General features: G+C 38.3%; 1 long non-coding RNA gene and 1 pseudogene across 1 annotated transcript in view; one reads left to right on the top strand and one right to left on the bottom strand.

Annotated features, from left to right (window-relative positions):
- Positions 1–1,122: 1,122 nt before the first annotated feature.
- LOC129146494 (uncharacterized) overlaps positions 1,123–22,859 on the bottom strand; it is a 133,425-nt gene continuing 111,688 nt past the window's right edge. Inside the window, exon 3 of the long non-coding RNA XR_008553303.1 lies at positions 1,123–1,248. This is a non-coding gene — a long non-coding RNA (uncharacterized LOC129146494). The remainder of the gene's footprint in view (positions 1,249–22,859) is intronic.
- On the top strand, positions 19,442–20,741 carry LOC119253399 (elongation factor 1-alpha 1-like; annotated as a pseudogene).

The following is a 22,859-nucleotide window of genomic DNA, read 5'->3' as shown; positions in this document are numbered from 1 at the left end:
AGAGAGCCTCACACAAAGCTGGTTTAGGCCACCGAGGCCCAGTGGACAACCCCTGGTTTTCACGCTCTGGGTTGTACATATGATCGCATCCATCCCCTGGGTACTATGGGCATAAATAACATCAACCTGCCAAAGTCTCCAGCCTCCTGGCTGGATTGTTAATCCAAGTCCAGAGTTTTTCCTTCGTATCAGCACTCTGGGAGCTCCAAATGGTGAATCATGGTCCTCTTTCTTACCCCACAAGTCTGCTGCCTCAGCGGTCCTCACGGGCCATCTCCTCCTCCACATGAGGTCTTGTCCTGCAGCTCCGGGACCTTGTCAGCCTCCAACGCTGCCCAGGTGCCTCCAACCTTGTCCTGGAATCCCTGGGTAGAGCTGCGAGGGACACTCACCCCCAGCCCTGCCTCTGAGCAGCCACCAACCTCCCCATTGTGTGCAGAGTCCTCTCCCCCGCAATGGGGACTCAGGTGGTGCCTGCAGAGAGGAGGCCGGCACCCCTCAGTCCCTCCCAAGGTCTTCGGAGGGCTCCATACCCGTCTGCGCTGGATTCTGCCGACTAATGCAGATTGTAGGGGCAACTGGCACTGGGAAGGCTCTCGATGGCTCCAGGCAGATGGGTAAAGGAGTCCTGGAGCCCTCAGAGGCTTTTTCAGGCTTTTAATGTTCTTTCCATCCCACTTGTAGTGAGGTGACCAGGTGCAGGGCAGGCAGGACAGCAAGGGGGCCTGGAGACCTCCCAGGCCCCAGAAAATCTTTACTCTCTCTGGTCCCTCCATGCTGGCAGGCAGGGGTGCTGGGGAGCCAGGGGCTGAGGAACCCCTGGGATCCGGGTGCTGAAGGGCTGGCAGGCCTCCCAGCCTCTGGGGTGTCCGCTCCTGGTCTCTTCCTCTCCCGGCTGTTGCATGTCCTCTCTTGTAGCCATCCTCCAACGCCCTCTGACGCGCCCAGTCCTCTGAGACTCAGTCCTTCTATGCTCAGCCTCCAGGCTCAGCAGTGCCCACTCACGCTCACCCACATCACACTCCAGGTGTCCACCATTGGGCATGCGCACTCCGAGCCCACGCCTGAAGCGCCTTCTGCATTCAAGGCCACACGTGATGGCCACAGAGGCCAATGGCCCAAAAAGCCGGAGCAATATCCCTTTACCCTACAGACGCCTACAAAGATACTTGTCTTCACAACATCGGATGCACTGGATCTGGTCAGGGCTTGTGCTCCATAGAGAATCTCAGTGTCTTGTCTGTTTTTCTGGAGAGACATTGAAAAAATAATTTACAGTTACTTCAAATGCACAGGAAACTTTGAGAGCAGTACAAAAACTCTTTATCTTAAACTCAACTTCCTCCTTTACCATATATTTAACTTAACATGAAATATTCCATGTGCTTTCATCACAATATTCCATTTTGTATTTAACCAAAATATTCCAGGGATCCACCACATTGCCCCAAGAGTGAATCATGTTGCTTCCCATCTTATAATCCAATGGCCCATTTCAACTATCAACATCTGCTCCAACTGTGTGAAATCATCTTATTCCATTCAGATTGACTTTCCTTGTTTGAAACTGTTCCTGAGACTGTTCCTCATTTCCACAAGCTTGATCGGTTTAGTGAGTGCACATGCCTACAATGGGGGTGATCTTTTCTGTTTGACTTGTAAGGTAAGGTAAAAAGTATCAGGCTTTTCTGCCCTTCCTCCATTAGGATTAATGATGGATCCTTGCGGTCCTTAATGCATGCCTGATGGCGGGCACCTGGAGTAGGATGTGGGCATGTGTAAGTGGGTACACCTGGGCTGAGAGACTAGCTTATAAGAAGGGCAGTGTCACGGGGATGCCAGCAGAACGAATGGAGGAAGCAGAACCATAAAAGAGAGCAGAGAAGGAGAGAGAACATGAGAGAAGGCAGTAGAGCCCAGCAAGAGCAAAGACTTGCTGGGGGCTGGGAGACCTGCCAGCCTCCCAGACCCCTGGCACTCCTGCCTGCTGTGTACCTGATAAATCCCAATAATAGCCTGAAAAGCCACTGAAGGCTCCAGGACTCCTCCTTTATACCTTCTGCTCGAATCATAGAGATCCTGTTCCGTGTCCTCCTGCTATTACAGACTCTTTTTATGTATGTATGTATTTATTGCCACCTCCATTGCCCATTGTCCTGCATGGTTGTTGAACAGTTTGTTTCCTCAGACTTAGAGTTGACTTCTTAGGTTGGTTAAACCAAGGAAAAAATGAAATTATCATTTTTATGGGGGATTAACCCATAACCCTACATATAAGTAAGCTTAATCTAGTGTAAACAAATTATTACAAACTGTGATGTTGCTGAGAGTATGATCATGTGTTGCTACTGATTATGAGAAGACAACAGACGTAACACTCAGGATTTCTGAAGAAAGCAGTGCATATGGTAATCATACTTGCATATGTTTGTCATTATTTAATTAAATGGATTAATTAAATGGATAAATTCACCACTTTCAAACAAGGAATGTAAGAATGATTTTATAGCACTTTCCTTAATTCAGCTAAACCACTGTGAGATACAAGATTGATTTACTTACTGAAAGGTCAGGCAGGAACCAGGGCGAGAATGAGGAAGCCCAGTTAGGGGCGAGAATGAGGACCTGCTGATACCATCAGAAAACAACTGTTCCTCAGTACTGCGGTTTCCCTCTTCCCATCCTATAAAAACCTGCCTTCCCCTGACAATAGGTGTGTCTTCACGGACCCCGGGGAACACAATAAAGCCCCTGTAGGGCAAGGAAAAATGTCAGGCTTTTCTGCCCTCCCGCCATCAGGATAGATGATGGATCCTTGCGGTCCTGAATGCATGCCTGATGGCGGGCACCTGGAATAGGGTGTGGGCATAGGTAGATGGGATTCACCTGGGCTGAGACTGTGCTTTTTAAGGGCGGTGTCATGGGGACACCAGCAGAAGCCGAAAGAGAAGCTGAAAACGAACAGAAACCGAGAGAGAAGCAGAGAACACCAGAGAGCCCAGAGAGAGTGAAGACTTGCTGGGGAGCTGGGAGGCCTGCCAGCCTCCCAGCCCCCCAGCCAGCACCCCTGCCTGCCATATGCCTGGTGAACCCCAATAAAAGACCTGCAAAAACCCACTGAGGACTCTGACTCCTCCTTTACCTGGTGTGCTGGATCAGAAAACCTGCACTGTGGTTCATTCCTGCCCCTACAGCCCCCTTTTAAACTTATTCTGTCATCCTCGTCTTCCCCTCCTCATCTTCCCTGCAGAACCTTTCACTTGTATCGTTGGTTGTGACAGAAGAAGAAAATAAAGTATTGTAGGGTAAGGTAAAAAGTATCAGGCTTTTCTGCCCTCCCACCATTAGCATTGATGATGGATCCCTGCGGTCCCGAATGCATGCCTGATGGCGGGCACCTGGAGTAGCGTGTGGGCATATGTAGGTGGGTACACCTGAGCTGAGACTGGGTTTATAAGGGCAGCGTTACGGGGACGCCAGGAGAACAGAGCAAGAGGAACAGCAGAGAGTGGAAGAGCAGAGGCTACGAGAGAATGTCAGTGAGCCCAGAAAGAGTGAAGGCTTTCTGGGGGCTGGGAGGCTGGCTGGCCTCCCAGGCCCCCAGCGCCCTTGCCTGCTATGTACCGGTAAATCCCAATAAAAGCCTGTAAAAGCCACTGAGGGCTCCAGGACTCTTTTACCCCATCTGTTCGAATCACAGAGATCCTGCATGTACCCGTCCTGCCACTACAAGTGTCCTACTAAAATCCATGTTCATTACAAAGTACATCCTAATAGTTAAACAAAAAATGCTAAAAATTCACTTTACTATATTGGAATCAAGGAAATAATGGATCATGAATGTATCATAACACACCATGTTAACATATAATCTAAGACTATGAATTTGTAATAAATTTTGAAAAAGACGTTTAAAAAACTGACTTTGGTAGAAGGAAACAACAAATTGAAAACAAATGCTACTTCATTGAATATATAGCTATGTCAAATAATCATCACGCTTTGAATTTGGTATTTAATAATGTAGCACTAAAAGTACAGTAAGAAGCATCTTTTATAATATTTCTCATTTTTGTAGAAATATTGAGTGCAGTATCTATTTTTAAAAAAGTGATGAACTTTCAAAAACAATTGGAAAATGGTAGTCAAGGGTTTAATATTAAAATGTGAGATTTTATTTGGCTTGTTTATTTTATTTGTTTATTTTTATTACATTGAGAACAAACCAGCAACAATATTGCTGGCATTTGAACAGCAACGTTGTAGGGTAAATGGTTTGGTAAATGGTTTTCAGGCTTTTCTGCCCTCCACCATTAGGATTGCCCTCCCTGATGGGGTACCTGCATTTATTACATCGTTGCAAACTGTCTTATCTTCTGTGGGCCATGGGAGGGGTATTGAGATAGTCACCAAGAGAAGCAGAGGCAGGAGAGAGAAGGGGGAAAAGAAAGCCAAAAGAGAGAGAGAGAGAGAGGCCCAGAGTGAAGACTTCCCTGGGGCTTAGAGGCTTGCGGCCTCCTGGCCCCCTGGCACCTCTGCCTCCATGTACCTGGTTGCTGCAATGCATATAAAGCTCAATACAAGCCTGAGAAACCCACCCAGGGCTCCTGGACTCCACCTTACCCTGGTCTGCTTGAATCTTAGAAAATCTGCTCTGTCTTCCCCTATCCTGCTGTCACAAACATAATTGAATACAAAGAAACGACCAAGAGGTAAGATCATGCTGCTGGTGAAAATAATGTTTACTAAAGAAATACATTTTAATAACATCTATTTGAAAACTTGCCTAATTACCAGTTTTCTGAATAACTTTTTTTAAATAACCTCATCTGATGTGTAGAAACTAGCAAAAATATACATTTGAAAATATCAGAAATATTGACACCACTGTAATACTGGTTGGACTTTAACAATTGTAGATTTTTTAGTTCCTCATAAACTTAGTTATATATGGTTGTGACTTTAAGAATGCAAATTTTTATCCCTCCACCTTTACAGGCTCTGATATAATTTTTTTTTTTTAAAGATTGATTTATTTATACAAGCGCTGGGTACAGTCAGAAGCGCGGGAGGGTGAGAGAATTCACCAGAGTCAGAGCAGGGAGCAGAGCAGGCAGAAGGACCGAAGTACACTGCTGAGGGGAGCAGCAGGCGGCAGGAGAGGTCTGCGCGCCATGTGGGACCCTCCTCCGGTGGCCGGGGAGCAGCCGGGGATCGAACCGGTGCTGCCGAGACTGCGGGCAGCTTCGCAACCCAGCGCTCAACCGCTGCTCCACCGGGGAGGCCCTCTGATATAATTTTTAATAGTAATAGAAATTAGATAAGATAAAAGTAGCTTTATTAATGGTAATACTTAGTAAGATTATATTATCTTAAGCAATAAAAAAAGGAAAAAGTCTCATTTACCTTAATTTCCTCTTAGACTTTATTAACATCTGTGCTACTAAACTATCCTATTATCAGGGCCTCCCCGGTGGCACAGTGGTTGAGCGCTGGGCTGCAGAGCTGCCCACAGCCTCTGCAATGGCGGTTCGATCCCCGCCCACCAGGGAGGGTCCCACATGGCCCGCAGACCCCTCCTGCCGTGCCCGCTGCTCCCCTCAGCAGTGTACTTCATCAGTCTGCCTGTTCTGCTTCTCACTCTGGTTCTGGTGAATTCTCTCACCCTTCTGCGCTTCTGACTATACCCAGTGCTTGTATAAATAAATAAATAAATCTTAAAAAAATAAATAAAATAAACTATCTTATTATCAGCTATCCAAGTTGTAGCTTTTAGCTTCCTTCCCAAGGTACACACTTCTGATCACTGAATCACAGAATATTTTCTTTTCTAATAGTGCTCCAGTTACTTTTTACATCATCCTGGGTCATGCTCCAAGGAGATTTTAAAAATAAAACATTAAACCTGAGGCTTTTTACTTCAGCTCTAGTAAACTCAAAGTTACTTTTATCATTCAGCAGGTAGTTAAAATTAGGATGCTGGAATTTTATATAACTAGTTTCTAGGCTAAAAGTATTATGATATTTTTAGGTCATAAAAATAAAGCTTATTCTAAAGAGAAAGTACAGTCTGATGGAAGGGAGTTAGACTTTGGTATTGAACAGACAAGGCACAAACCCATGGTGTGATCATTAAAATATTAGTTGAATTTTAGTTCTTGGTGTCAAATTTTTCCAATCTATAAAGTGGACTTAATACAATCCACCTTATAAATGTTTAGGATTTTAGATAACATATGAAGGCATTTCATATATAGTAGTTATCATAAATTCAATTCTTATTTCTCAATACCACATTCAATGATATAATCTTTGGCTTTTAAACTTTTTGTTTATGTTAATGAATTAGTGAAAGAGTTTGCAGAGTTATTTTGAAATAAAGTCATCCGTTAAGCATTTTATCTGTTAACACCTGTTAGCATATCCTTTACTCATCATCAGATCCATCATCATCATCATCATCATCATTGAACTTGTTCCCAAGAGTCAATGGAAAATTCATAATAACCCATAAATCTATATGAAAGTCTCATTCTGTGAAATTTATTAATTTCATTAACAACTAGCTGCTGCTGTCTTTACAAGAAAAAAAATTTAACAAAAGTTTGTGAAAGATTTTCCTCCATTGAACAATTGAAGATACCTATTTTCATTTTTTTTCTAGTATGGCTTTTTAACTTCAGCTAAGTCATTGGATTCAGAAAAGAACATTCAATCATTTTTAATGGAAATAACTTATTAAATATAGTAGAGAGATGACTTTGATGATACTTGCATTAATTGAAGGTTGCCATAACAACTGAAGGTCTACATTCACCACCTCATAGTTACAAAGGGATCTAGCTGTCCTATATCACCTTTATTATAATTCTTAATGCTTGCACATGTGTGGCATGCCTAATTTATCTCAAGATGATATTGAGGTGAAAAGGACATGATGAAAATGCAAATGTAGGGACTTAAGTCCATTTTGGTTAACACAAAGTATCATAGCTTAATTTATTCTTTTTGTCCTGAATATATTAGAATGTATATACACATAATTGTGCCCAATCCTATTCAAATTGGAGCTTTATGAGATTTTCAAAATATTTTATTTACAAATTCTTTTAATGTAAGTATTAATGTTCTCAACTGTATTGTTTATCCTATTTAACATTTGCATTAGGTAAGTAGTGAATACACATTTGTTGAATGCATTTCTATCATTAGAAAACATTGTATTAACAAACACAAAGCATTAATGTCCTCTGGATATCAACATAAAATACGGTTGACAAGTAGTATTGGGTATGTAACTCAGTCAGCATCTTTCTGATGCAAGACCTATGGCAAACTTTAAGGGGCAGGAAGGGACAGTGCAGGTTCTCTATGATTCGAGCAGACGGGGCAAAGGAGGAGTCCTGGAGCCCTCTGGTGACTTTTCAGGCTTTTATTGGGATTTACCAGGTATACAGCAGGCAGGGAGGGTCAGGGGACCGGGAGGCTGGCAGGCCTCCCAGCCCCCAGCAAGTCATCACTTTCCTGGTTCTGCTCTACTCTCTGCTGCTGCTTCTGTTTGTTTTGCTGGCATCCCCATGACGCCGCCCTTAAAAGCACAGTCTTAGCCCAGGTGAATCCCATTTACCTAGGCCCACACCCTACTCCAGGTGCCCGCCATCAGGCATGCATTCAAGACCACGTGGATCCATCATCAGTCCTAATGGTGGGAGGGCAGAAAAGCCTGATATCATTTACTTACCCTACACAAACCATATAAGTCTACATAATTTCCACTAAATAAAATACTTACGAATCCAAGTCTCCATTTGGATCAATTGATTTAGAAGTTAACTTCATTCTGTAGAATTATTTTTCTTATTCTCAGGACAGGTATTTGTATTTGCTTGCTCATGATAAGCAGCCAGCGTTTTGTGGAATGAGGAACTTCCTTTGCAGTACTATTTGAGTATGCCAAAGGCCTTTTTATACAAATTATTCATTACCTGCTATTAGAAACTCAAGATTTTCCCCTTACTGAAATACTCATTTGACTTTTTTTTTAAAGGTTTATTTATTTATGCAAACAAGATCTGGGGGACAGGCCAGAGATGTGGGGGGTGAGAGGATTCGCCAGAGACAGAGCAGGGAACAGAACAGGCAGGCTGACTGAAATACACTGCTGACAGGAGAAGCGGGCGAGACAGGAGCAGTCTGCTGCGCCATGTGGGTTGCTCTCTGGCCAACCAGGGATTGAATTCATGCTGCAGAGGCTGCACATAGCTCCATAGTGTGGTGCTTAACCCCTTGACCCATCAGGGAGGCCCCTCATTTAGTTGATTTTATCAATATTAAAAAATTCCTGGGTAGGAAACAGAATTTTGATTTGCCATTTATATCTTTGTTCAAACATTTTTATAGACCTACACTGCTCTGAACCACCACACCTGCCAAACTCATCTGAACATTTGAGCGCATTTTCCTCCACTACTACAGCTTCAGAATTGCTGACTTGTTCTCATGTATGAAAATACATTCTACTTTCTTGTGCCTTCATTCATCTCACCTGCTCCTCCAATTCAAATTCTCCTCATGCATTGTTGTGGAGGCTTTACTCAAGCAGGTATATCTCCAAATACAGCAATTCCACAGCTTCTAGTCTCGGGGCATAGATCTCGTGAATGGAGCAGTTGACCATCTCACCTTATCACTCTTAGTCCCATGTTGTTCGAAGCATTATTTTAGGAAATTATAGCTGAGACATAGGACTCCCTTCCTCCAAGCAGCTTCCAAGGCTTTTTTTCTAAGCAGATCAAGGACATGGCACTTCAATGTGCTCAGGTTATCTCGTTTTCAGGGTGGAGGTTCTAAGCCAGGTGAGGCAAACTGAGATGAGGGACTATCATTGCCATTTGGTGCTTTTCTAGTAGGACAGAGTTCACCCTGAGAGAAGCTCTTAATCCTGGGGCCAGATCTATCTGGCACTCTTTTATGATAAGTTTTAATTTTTTCCTATTTATGACTTTCATAATATCATTTAGTGCAGGACCACATGCTGGATTTCCAAAAGGAAGACATTTCTTTTTAGAACTGAGAGTCTTCTTTATCTTCTGCTCCTTTATCCTCTTGCCATTTTGATTACTAAAGAGAAGGAAAATTTCTTGTTTTTTCCCCGGAGTCATGTAATCAGAGTATGTAATGGATATAGTTAAATCATTTAACAGCATATTTACAGTAAAAATAGTAAAACTGTGCTTGAAATAATTTTCAAACGGAATGTAGCACATTAAACAATATTTTTATTATTATTACATTGTAATGACTTTAGTTTTTAAAATCCGTTTTACTACAACTTATTCTAATTGTCTACTTGGACTTCCACAGCGTATAGACTATGACTTAATGGGTTATTTATTTATTTATTTATTTTAGCTCTGGATATTGGGAAGTCCAAGATAAAGATACTATCAAATAGGTTTCATCTGCATCCTCCCCTCTTGACTGTAGGTGGAGATTGCCTTCTTCCTATAAGGCCACCACCTATCAGATTAAATCTCCACACCTGATACCTCATTTAGCCTTTAATTACCATTTTAAATATAGTCACATTTGGGAGTACAGTCTCAATTTGTGAATTTGAGTGGGTCATCCAGGTTCAGTCTCCAGAATTTATATTAGATTTTTACTTTGTCAATGTATTGGAATCATCAGCCATTGTCATTGCAGTAGTCTATTTTAATACTTTATATTCCTGAAATGTTTATTGGTGAGATTTCCTAGCATGGTGCAGTTTTTTTTTTGTTTTTTTGTTTTTTTAGATTATATTTATTTATACAAGAACCGGGGTATAGGCCAGATGTGCGGGAGGGTGAGAGGATTCACCAGAGACAGAGAGGGGAACAGAACACGCAGACTGACGAATTACACTGCTGAGGGGAGCAGTGGGTGAGACAGGAGAGTTCTGCCTTGCCATGTGGGATTCTCCCTGGCTGGCTGGGATTGAACCCGCTCTGCAGAGCTTGTGGACAGCTTCACAGTGCAGCACTCAACCACCTGTGCCACCAGGGAGGCCCGCATGGTGCAGTTTAATACTTGACCTCTCTTTCCCTTTAGGAAAAGGGTGTATAAATTCTGCTATTACTAATTTTATACTTACTTTCATAGCAGAGTCATTATTCTTAGCAGTTTATGAGTGATTTTCCAAGTATATTTCAAGTATTGAGACTGCTAACATTAAAGTGTGATATTTGCTTCCAATTTCCAGTCTGCCAGCATAAAATAGATTGACTAACATTGAATTTAACAAATAACTTCAATTCTTGCTTTTGAGAAGGGAAGAGGCTACAAATGGCAGAAATCTAAAATACATTTGTCAAATATTGGGCAGCACCCTAAGGATAGTACTGAAATGATCTGGATTAAAATATTTAATTTGATGCTGTAGGGTAAGGTAAAAGTATTAGGCTTTTCTGCCCTCCTGCCATTAGGATAGATGAGGGAACCCTGCAGTCCTGAATGCATGCCTGATGGCGGGCACCTGGAATAGGGTGTGGGCCTATGTAGATGGGATTCACCTGGGCTGAGACTGGGCTTTTAAGGGCAGCGTCATGGGGTCACCAGCAGAAGCAGAGAGGCATGAAGAACCACGAGAGCAGCAGCGATCACCGGAGAGCCCAGATAAAGTGAAGACTTGCTGGGGGTTGGGAGGCCTGCTAGCACCCCTGCCTGCCATGTACCTGGTAAATCCCAATAAAAGCCTGCAAAAGCCACTGAGGGCTCCAGGACTCCTCCTTTACCCGGTCTGCTGGATCAGAAAACCTGCTCAGTGCCCATTCCTGCCCACTACAGATGCAAACATTGCTATGTATACAAAATATCAAAAATTTTAATAACAATAATGAATGTAATATCGAATTGTTACTATTTTCCTCTAAACTTTGCAACTGGTTTGCACGGGAAATATCAACAAAAAAATTTAGCTTGGGCCTCCCTGGTGGCACAAGGGGTTAAGCACCTCACTATGAAGCTACCCACAGCCTCTGCATCATAAGCTCGATCCCCAGCCAGGGAGCAACCCACATGGCACAGCAGACCTCTCCTGACTCGCCCGCTGCTCCCCACAGCAGCGTATTTCAGTCAGTCTGCCTGTTCGGTTCCCCACTCTGTCTCTGGTGAATCCTCTCACCCCCCACACCTCTGGCCTGTACCCCAGTTCCTTTATGCATAAATAAATCTAAAAAAAATATCAGCAAACTGTTTCATTAGAGGAGATTTATTACCACTACAAGGAAATAGAAAGAAAACTAAGAAATAAATATACAACTGTAGGGTAAGGAAAAATGTCAGGCTTTTCTGCCCTCCCACCATCAGAATAGATGATGGATCCTTGCAGTCCTGAATGCATGCCTGATGGCGGGCACCTGGAATAGGATGTAGGCATAGGTAGATGGGATTCACCTGGGCTGAGACTGTGCTTTTTAAGGGCGGCGTCACGGGGATGCCAGCAGAAGCCCAAAGAGAAGCCGAGAGAGAAGCAAAGATCACCGGAGAGCCCAGATAGAGTGAAGACTTGCTGGGGGCTGGGAGGCCTGCCAGCCTCCCGGCCCCCCAGCACTCCTGCCTGCTGTGTACCCGGTAAATCCCAATAAAAGACCTGCAAAAGGCACTGAGGACACTGACTCCTCCTTTACTCGGTCTGCTGGATCATAGAAAACCTCCACTGACCTTACAACAACACAGTAAGAAGATAAAGGAAAAGAAACTGTTTCAAGAAGGTTGGGAGTAAATTAACTTATAAATTATACTAAGATAATAAATCTGAGCTTTTATAATTTTAATTAGCAGGCATTTTTCATTAGTGTGACAATATTATTTACATATTAAATTTTGTAACTGATATATTTTGCATCTATAACTTTGAGATTCAATAATACTTTTTTTCCTTAAATCTGTGATGATAATTAGAAAATTGTTAATTTTCAAGTGTTTTCTTTATTTGATTACAAGTATATTTAAGGTAATAATTAACTCTACCTGCCCAAGATAAGTGGCAGCAACTTAGGTCTGCTATTTACTTGCATCAGAAATAATTCAAACTAATAAAAATAATCTATATTAACTTTGTGCTGCTATTATGACATAAAACACTATCCTCCATGGCAACATATAAAAATCCATACTTTAAAGTTGGAAGCACAAACATCTTCATGAGACTTGATGTTTCAAAACACTTTTTCCTACATTCCTAATTTTAGTGTTCTCAACTTGCTGTCTTTTTATACTGATTTTTCTTAGTTTGGCACATGAACATATCAAGCTTAAATATAATGTTCTGTGTGGGAATATTCAATGAAATATAACCTGTTCTGATTAAACCAAATTGAAGGACTGCATTTCCACTTACTCTAAATGACATGTCTCCTGAAGTTCCCTTCCATTTCGAAAGGTATAATTTCTTATTCTGACCTCCAGTGAAGTGGGAGCATGAATTAGGATGTAATTGCTAACTGCTTACAGTCGGTGTTCTGCTTTGTAGGCAGGTGTAGCAGGTGCTGGTCAAGTCTATATTCATCTTATCTCCCTAAATATGGGCCTTAATAGAAACTGCTTGTATTTGTCCCAGAATAAGAGCAAAATGAAAGAAAGATACAACTATACCACATGGGAAGAGGAAATAAATAATTCACCTTCATAACCCTTACATATAAAGGAACAAGCACATTTCTAACAAAAAGAGTTCAGTTATAAAAGGGAAATGACCACAAATCTAAATTCCAGCTAGCAATTCAAAATATGAATTCAAAATTTATATGGAAAGACAAAACCTCAAAAATAGCCATCATGATACTGAAGAAGAATCAAGTTAGGGTAACTATAGTATATGACTTTAATAATTAAAAAGCCATACTGCAACAATACAACATGGAATTGGTAAAAGGACAGATCAATAGAATCACTTTTAAAAAGCCCAGAAACAGAGAAGCACAAACACAATTATTTTATCCTTGGCAAATGTAAATAATCAATTCAATGGAAAAAGGGTAGTAGCCAAACAAATGGCAATAAAAACATTGAAAATATTAAATTTAAAAATGACAAAGTAAAACTTTGTAAATCACATAGAAATAACTGCAGTGCACTCTATCTGACATAAAAGCAGTACTCATTAACTATTGTCATCTGTTTTTTTTTTTCTTGTTAGCTCTAAATAAACATATTCAAGTTTCCCTAATCCATAGATATTAAACAAAAAATCAGTAATTATATTTGTTAATTGTATTTTGCTGTTTTTATCTTTCAATATACATTAAAACAAATATATACATTTACTTCTAAATATTCTAATATTCTTTGTTTTGTCATTAGCCACTTTTTGTCATTAATAGTGCCTATTTACATGTATAGTATTCTTTACCCATCATTAACTGCATGATTTGAAAAGTATTTGTTTTACAATTTTCCAATTGAAATATTTTCAATTTTATTAAAATATTTTAATTTTTTTCATTAGTTTCTTTTGCTAATTTTTTTCATTAGTTTCTTTTGCTATTTTAATTATGGAAATTATGACTTCTATATATTGAAATATGGACAACTTTTATTTACCCTGAATATTTCTATACTTGAAAATTATCAATGTGAATGTGCAGAAATGTGCAATCAATTCAGTAAAGAGTTTTCTGAACAGATATGTTAATATTTCATTCAAATCGCCTGTATAGATATAGTGGTTTATTTTTTGTCTACTTAACACATTTTGATAGAGGCATGCTAAATTTTTCCTTACAATCATAATATATTTTATATTTTTCCAAATTTATTGAGATGTATGTTAGATATTATGTGATTTACATTTAAAGTAGACACACACTGTGGGTCTGCTAATCCTAAACCACCTGTTCGGCCACCATTTTGTTACCTACGCTTCTAAATCCTAAGCAGGGTCAGAACAGCCCAGTCACTTAGGTACAGGACCCCAACCCTGCAAAGTGCCTTTCAAATCAATCAAGGGCACAAAGCTGGATCACACTGGGAAGGCTATGCATCACGAGGTATGACCGGGAATGCCTGGGGGCTGATGATCAATGCATAAAATGTATTCCCGACTTATACATCATGACTTATACATCACGAGGTATGATCGGGAATGCCTGGGTGGGGTGCGGGGGAGGGGGGAGGGGCAAAGACTGATGTATAAGAAGGGACCCCAGAATCTGATCAATGGAACGCCTTGTTGATAAGATTGAAACCATGGCTGGGGAACTAGAGCTTGATCTCAATTACAACACCAAATCATCAAGCAGATGAGAAGTGCCTGGAAGAGCAGACTCACAATCCCTGATAACATAGATGTCAGCATATTTTCTAGTTACTTTCTTCCCCTTTTCCTTTTTTCCTCCTTCCCCTTACAACTGATGCTGTATAATTCTTCTATCAATAAAAATGCAGGGTCTTGCTCTTTAGCAGCATCCTGCATTATGTAGTCTGCTCCACGATTTCTGTTTCTTTATCAGTGTGGTGTTGCCTGATGCAACAACACACACAAATTTTAAGGTAATGTGATGATTTGATTGCCAAAATAGAATTAGTCAACACATCTTTCACTGTATGTATTTATATATATATATATATATATATATATATATATATATATATATATATATATAGTGTTGTGGACTTTTAAGATATACTCCCTTAGCAATTATTAAATATTCAAGAGTATTTTTAACTGTAGCACCATGCTGTATATTACATACCCAGAACTTATTCTTCTTAAGCTGCAAATTTATATCATTTAACAACTTTCACCTATTTACTACCTTTCCTTCCCCCACCACCTGCAAACACCAGACTGCTCTGCTTAATTTAAATGTTATTAATTTAATTTTCAATCATCATTACTTTAACTAGACCTTATATCTTTTCATCTTTCCTTTCAGGATTTTCACATTGCATATATTAGTTCTGCTGATTGTGGGCAAATATTTTGTGAGTTTTCCTTTTTATCATCTATTTTAGTTTTTGTTTCTTTGACTATGTAATTTCAAATGACTTTGGTGCCTGATGTTGAAGTTCTCTATATAATTTTTCATATATTTTATCCTTTAACTCCAGGATTTTTGTTGATTTTTTTTATTTATTTGGTGAATGTTTCAATCTCTTCATTGTTTACCTAATTTTATTTATTCTTCCTATATTTTCTTGTAATTCACTGAACTTTCAATATTATTCTGAATTCTCTCTCAGGCAGTTCTTAAATCTATTTCTTTAGGGTCAGCTGTTGGAGCTTTATTAGTTCTTTCAGTTATGTCATGTACCTGAGTCTATGATCCTTGATTTTTTAAGTTGGTATCTGCACATCTGAGTAAGTAGTCTCTTACAAATAGTACAGGCTCACTTTGGCAGGCAGATAATTTCACTGGTTAGCTCAGCTTGGTATACTGAACACGAGAACTGGTAGTGTTCATTAGCAGGTATGGCTGGTTATCAAGGTCTCTATTTGCACAAGGCCATTGCCTGTTCTCTGAGTTCAGGGAGAATGTCACTGACTAGGTTTCAAGCTTGGATGGACTTACTGCTAGAGCGCCAAGTTCAAGTGTGAATTTTTGGAGGCTCCCTGTTTTGGGGCTGCTCACTGTGCTCCACAGTTGGGAGGGAGGCTTTTACTTATTTTAAATTATTAACTGGACTCTGTACTACTGTGATTCAGAGGTATAAAATCACACACCTACCACCAACAGACTTACAGTCCCCCACCACAGTCCATCCATCATGCTCCACTTTGTTTCCCCTTCCCCATCTTGTAACTTCACTTCCAGTTGCTGAGAGTAGATTTTATAAAATATATACATGTATAATATGTATATGTATATATTTACATACAACACACATATAGCATGCATATCACATAATATGCATATCATACATACATGTGTGTATAATACATATGTATATATTACATCATTCTTCATTTTTGTACAATGTATGCTTGTATGCTTTCTCCTCTCAGGTGTATTACCCATAAAATTCCAATCACTAATTCACCCATGAACCATCACCATAATCCCTTGTACTCTTCACTCTTCTGTTTTCATCTATCTCCCTTCCTCCTCCCATGCAGAATGTCTCTGATTTATAGTTGCCTGCTAATTTTTTAAAATTTATTATTACTATTTTTTCCTGATCCATTATTTGTTTCCCCTATATTCCTCCTATAAGTGAAACCATCTGTTTTTTTTTCCCTTCTTGCTTATTTCACTGACCATAATCCCTTCCTGTTCCATCCATGTTGCTGAGAATGGCATGAGTTTATCATTTTTTGGATTGCTGAATGGTATTCCATTGTATGTATATATATTTATATCTATATCTATATCTATACATACAGTCATCTATTTTTGGGCATTTGGGTTTCTGTATCTTACCTATTATAAATAATGCTGCAATAAGCATAGGGGTGCAGGTATCCTTTTGAATTAATGTTTTTGTGTCCTTTGGGTAGATTCATAGGAGTGGAATTGCTGGGTTATATGGTAGCTCTTTTTTCAGCAGTTTGAGGGAACTCCACACAGCTTTCCATAGTGGTTGGACCAGTTTACATTCCCATCAGCAGTGTAGAAGAGTTCCTTTTTCTCCACATCCTTGCCAAATTTTGTTTTTTCCTGTTTTTTCCCGTTTTTTTTTTTTTTTTTTTTTTTAATATGTGCCATTCTCACTGGTGTAAGGTGGTATCCCATTGCAGTTTTGATTTACATTTCCCAAATTATAAGTGATGTTGAACATTTTCTCATATACCTGTTGGCCATTTGCATTTCCTCTTTGGAGAAATGTCTTTTTAGCTCTTCTGCCCATTTGTTGACTGGATTGTTTACTTTGTTTTTGTTTACTCCTGTGAGCTCTTTGTAGATCATTCCTTTATCAGTAGTATTGTGTGCAAAATTTTTCTCCCAATCAGTAGGGTGTCTCTTTGTTTTGGTTAGTGTCTCTTTTGCTGTACTGAAGCTTTTTAGCTTGATGTAATCCCAGCTGTTTATCTTTTCCTTCACTTACTTTGCTTTGGGGTATATGTCTTTAAAGATGTTACTGAGATGCACATTATGTAATGTTTTGCCTATATTTTGTTCTATGTATTTTATGGTTTCAGGCCTTATGCTCAATTATTTTATCCATTTTGAGTTGGTGTGAGACAGTGGTCTAGTTTCATTCTTTTGCATGTAGCAGTCCAGTTTTCCCAGCACATACTGTCTACAAATAGGGATAGCTTTACTCCTTCTTTCCCTATTTGGACTCCTTGTCCATGTTTCTAAGAGAGTAGACCTTAACAGTTACCATTACAAGAAAAAGTGTAACAATGTATGGAGTTGGATGCTAACTAGACTGATTTTTGTGACTATCTTTCAAGTATACATATAGCAAATCATATGTTGTATACCTTTTATATTTCAGTTATAATCTCAATTTTTTAAGTTATCAAAATCTTGGGTGCATCTCAACTACAGGTGGGTATAAATAAACTAAGAAAATTACTTGTATGTACAGATAATGAGGCAAATGTATCTTTATAGCAGAAGATAGGAAGTACTATCTTCCATTTGTACTATTTACCATTTTAAAACAACTTTCTGTATGTTTTAAAATACCTTTCTCTAAATGTTTTAAATGTCCTCATAAATTGAGACTTAAGTCAATGGATCCATTAATTTCCTTGAATATTATCATAAAAATGAAATGCATAAAATCTGAACACATAAAACACTGAAGAGCTGAGAAAGGTGATATCAGGCACCACTAGATATTTTGTTCATATTGTGGCATATAACACCAAAGAATGATTTATTGCTATTATTCCATTACATTTTTCATAAATATATTCAACCATAAATTAATTAAGTGCTAACACCTTCAGGGAAGTCACTAAGAATTTTTATATGAAATCAAATCACAAGTATATATTGTACTACTTAAAATCTCAATTGTCAGCTTATAAAATATTTCCAGCTGGTAGGTAATGGTAGTCTGATATTATCAAACACTAATATATTAAATAATGACACCTTTAGTACATGTTCCAGTGGCACAATAAGCTATTCTTATATAATAAACCCCTCCAATTTTATTGTAAAGAGGGGAGCTGTTTCACTATTGTGAAACATGCGAAGTAGAACATTTATTGCTATTACTCCAAATAAATGAAGTGAAGCAACAAAGAAGTGTTTAAATGAACTGTATTTTATGGTGAAAGCACACAGAAGATTAAATGAAAAACCAACTTGAAATTCATCCAGCCATTTTACTTATTCATTTGTGTGTGATAGAGAGAGTAGTCCTTCAGAAAGGAAGGAGAAGCCCTAGGTTCTAGTACTCTCATATTATGGGAGAGTTATGAATAGGCAAGGTATATAATATCTGAATTGTTTAATTTAAAATACAGAGAAAGAGAAAGAATAAAAGGCATTTGCCCACATTAAATGGATATAATAAAGTCAAAATGATCTAAATTTCATTGGAAAAATTTACTCATATTTAAGTGTATATTGCAGCCAGAAATAACAGATTTTTAAATATTCTATTTAAAGTTTAATTCTTAAAACCTGAGTTTTCAAACTCTTTAAAAAACATCTTTGGTGGGTTAAAGCATGAATCTGTTTTTCCTACCTTGACAAATTTTTTCCATCCTATTTCATGTCCTATGTTATTTTTATTTTTATTATTAGCTAAGAAGATGCATGTTCTCATAAAATAAATATACTGATATTGGAATATTAATTTGTGTAAACCTGTGTCAATGTTGACTATAAAGAAAATAAGAATATATTCGCATACATTGTTGCCAAAAGTCAATTGTCACATCTATTTAAAATCAGAATGGTATTGGAAGATGATGTTATCTATTTCTCCTTAAAATATAGAAAATATAAATTATTTTCCTGGAAACATATCATTATCTAAATATAAAACCAGCATCAGTATTTACTATCTCTGCTGATTTTTTTCTAGTCCTTTTCTTTGATAATAACAACACTAGAGCAGTAATTAAAGCAGTAATTTGCTAGTCTTAAGGTAGCAAAAATCATGTCTTTTTCAGTGCAGCTGGAGTTTGGCCTCTATCTTTTCCTTTCCTGAATCACTAAACTTCAAAATGTACAAGAATTTGAAAGAAGAAGGGAGGCATGATAGAAAAAAAAAGGGGAGGGGGGAAGCAGAAGGAGATAGGGTAAAGAGAGAGGGAAAGAAGAAGGGAAGGAATTTAATCCCATTGCTACTGGTACATTTTTATTTTCTCTCTGCTGATAGTTTTTTTGGGAAAGGTTTCTCAGTTATGACTAATACATACAATGAAATTCAACAATAAACACATTTCAATGCTTACTATAAAGCATGAACATTTCCAAAATTGACAAAACCACTTTTCAATGGTTTTGCCATCAGGGGTAATAAAAATCAGAGCTAAATCTAAGCCAAAATGGGAAAGGAAAAGACTCAAATCAACATCCTCATCACTATATATATGAATTCGGGCAAGTCTCCTGGTTTTAGTCATACAAATATGGTGGGTCGAAAAAAAAAAACATCAGAAAAATTTGAGAAGGAGGTTGCTGAGATGGGAAAAGGCTCCTTCCAGTATGCCTGGGTTTTGGATAAATTGAAAGCTGAATGTGAGCATTGCATCACCATTGACATCTGTGGAAATTTGAGACCAGCAAGTATTATGACACCATCATTGATGCCCCAGGATACAAAGACTTTATCCAAAACACAATTCCAGGCATATATCACACTGACTGTGCTGACTTGATTGTTGCTGCTGATGTTGGTGAATTTGAAGCCAGAATCTCTAAAACAGGCAAACCCTAAACATGCTTTCCTGGTTTACACACTGGGTGTGAAACAACTGATAGCTGGTGTTAATAAAAGGGATTACACTGAGTCACCCTATGATGAGAGGAGATATGAGGAACTCATTAAGGAAGTCAGTACCTATACTAAAGAGAACTGGTTTCAACCTTGACACAGTAGCATTTGTGCCAATTTCTCCTTGGAAAGGTGAAAATATGCTGGAGCCAAGTGCTAACATACCTTGATTCAGGGATGGAAAATTATCCATAAAGATGGCAATGCCAGTGGAAACATGCTGCTTATTAATGCATCCTGCCACTAACTCTTCAACTGACAAGCCCTTCCACCTACCCCTCCAGGTTGTCTACAAATTTGGTGGTATTAGAGAGATCCTTGTGGGTCAAGCTGAGACTTTTCACAAACCTGGCATGGTGGTCATTTGGCTTCAATGTTAGATCTGAAGTAAGAAGCTTTGATGGAAGCTTTTTCTGAGGACAGTGTTGGCATTAATGTCAAGAACATGTTTGTCAAAGATGTTTGTCATGTTAATGTGGTCGGTGATAGCAGAAATGACCCACTAATGGCAGCAACTGGCTGCACAGCTCAGGTGATTATTTTTAACCATCCAGAGGAAAGCACCAATGCATATGTACTTAATGCTAGATTATCATATAACTCACATTGTTTGCAAGTTTGCTGAGATTTTCTAGGTAAAAGCTGAAACATAACCCTAAATGACTGAAAGCTGGTGATGCTGCCATAGTTGATATAGTTCCTGGCAAGCCTCATTGTCTCAGGGTTTCTCTGACTGTCCTGCTCTATATTTATGACTTTACATAGAAGGTTGCTGTGGGAATCATCAAAGCCATGGACAAGAAGGCAGCTGGAGCTGCAATTCTGCCCAGAATGCTCAGAAAGCTAAATGAACACTATTCCCAGTACCTGCCACCCCAGTCCTAATCAGTGGTTCAAGAACATTTGCAGAGCTGTTTGTCTTAATTAGTCATTTAAGTTTAATAGTAAAACACTGATTAATGACAACAATGCATCAAGAAAAAAAAGGAAGGGGGCACGGGAAACAATGGCATTCCCTGTTTAGAATAGAGAGAGATTATTTTATGGGTCATGTGTTTGTGTGTGTGTGTGAACTTTGTTATTAGTTATTATTAATTATTATTTTTTAATGGAAGCAACACCAAAATTCTGACACAGAACTTGAGACCTGTTGCAGCAAGTGTTAGTGAGGAAACAAAGCATACAAAATCAAAATATTTTTAACGTAATAATTATTTAAATTATCTTCTCAGTAAGGAATTTGCAAAAAAAAATCCTTAATTTGGTGTATCAGAGGGAAATTTCATTGTTCTAATCACATTCAGATTTTTCCAAATTTTATTTCTTATGTCCATGTGATATTTTTGATCACATACAAATTTACATTGGGATATCCATCCCTTGTATTAATTTCATAATCTCAATCTTTGTGAATAAACATCCTTCAAATTTACTAAAATTACAGTTTCAATCACTCAAAGTGCAAACAGATTGACTGCCTCTAACATTTCTGTAAAATAGCTGGCCACTTACTGTCAGTTAACTTAGGAGTGATTTTTCTCTGTATCTTTTTGACCCCACAGCTTTCTGATCTAGTTCTGTGCGCAGGGTCAAATGCTTTGTCCTCCCTATGCTGTGGTGATAGTAGGGATTATTTCAGCAACATAAGCGGATGATTGACTCTTCCAATTGAACAGCACATGAATGCCTGATGCTGGCTGTGTGGCAATGCTGAATAGCCTTAGTCACCTCACCTTTGATAATGGTAGAAACTATCAAACCAAATTATTTTTTTATTTTGTTATTTTCCACCCAGCTAAGTCTCAGTCCCCAAAGAGAGAAAAACTCATCCTGTACTGATTCTTATCATCATATTCTTGTCCAAACTACCTGGCTTTCACCTTCATTAGGGCAATAGCCTTTGTACTGATATGTGCATTCCTGTGCGCCTCTGATGTGGTCATCATATTATACAGCCCAATTCAGCTTGTTAGGCTACAAATAAGACCATATTCCTTTTCCCCATAAAAATTTAATGGTTATTCATTCCTAAGAATGAAACATCTTAAATGTTTTACAAGAATTTGAGCTATCTTACTCCTACATATTTCTCTAAATTCTTGTTTTCCCTATGTCCACATTTAGTCCCTATGTTTTGATTACATTAACATTCTTTCACTTTCAACCAAGTTTGAAGTATAAATATTCTCTTAGGAACTTTGCCAATATCACTCAATAAAATGTTTATATGTACTGGCTACCTTAATTTTATTTCCTATCTTTCTTCAGATCAAAGTTTATTTGATCTGCTTTGTGATCAAAGCAAATATTATTAACAAATAATATTGTCATATCATATGATCTCTTGGGAGCATTTTCTCTAGTTTGGTGGAAGGTGGAAAAATAATGTAGTAAAATTGGAAAGAATGGGATAAGTATTTGGATATGAGAAAGAGAAAGAAGGGAAAGAGGGAGGAAGTGAAAGATGAGGAGAGAGAGAGACTTTAAAGATGAAGAAGAAATAAGATGAACACAAGGCATTATGACAGACAAACAAATCAGGTCTACTCTGTAGAGAAGCTATAGATTTGCTTGTAAAGGTCCACAATTCTTTTTACAATCCACTTGCATAGAGTTGTACTTTGGAATTCAGTTTTTTTTTTCTTCAAGTTTTACAAAAGTAAAATGGCACAAAATGCAACTATTAAGCAACCAGATGATATCTAAACCTATATATTCTAGTCATAAACTAAACATTTACGTAAATTCAATGAAATATGTAAATGTTCAAATTTATTGTGATAAAAAATCTACTGATCATATTAAATTGAGGTCATGTTTTCTAACTAAATGTGGTTATAACAATGTGAAAAATACATATTATATTTTTGGAGACTTTTAGATTTTGAAATTGCAGAATAAAAACAAATATAGATCATCAGCAAGAAGTGAACAAAAATGAAAATTAAAATGAAAGTTTCAACATATAT

The sequence above is a fragment of the Talpa occidentalis genome, unplaced genomic scaffold, assembly GCF_014898055.3.
Source record: "Talpa occidentalis isolate TD23 unplaced genomic scaffold, MPIMG_talOcc4v2.1 talOcc4.2, whole genome shotgun sequence".
NCBI lineage: Eukaryota > Metazoa > Chordata > Mammalia > Eulipotyphla > Talpidae > Talpa > Talpa occidentalis.
Note: the sequence above shows the minus strand (reverse complement) of the source record. Positions and strands in the feature narration are given on the sequence as shown.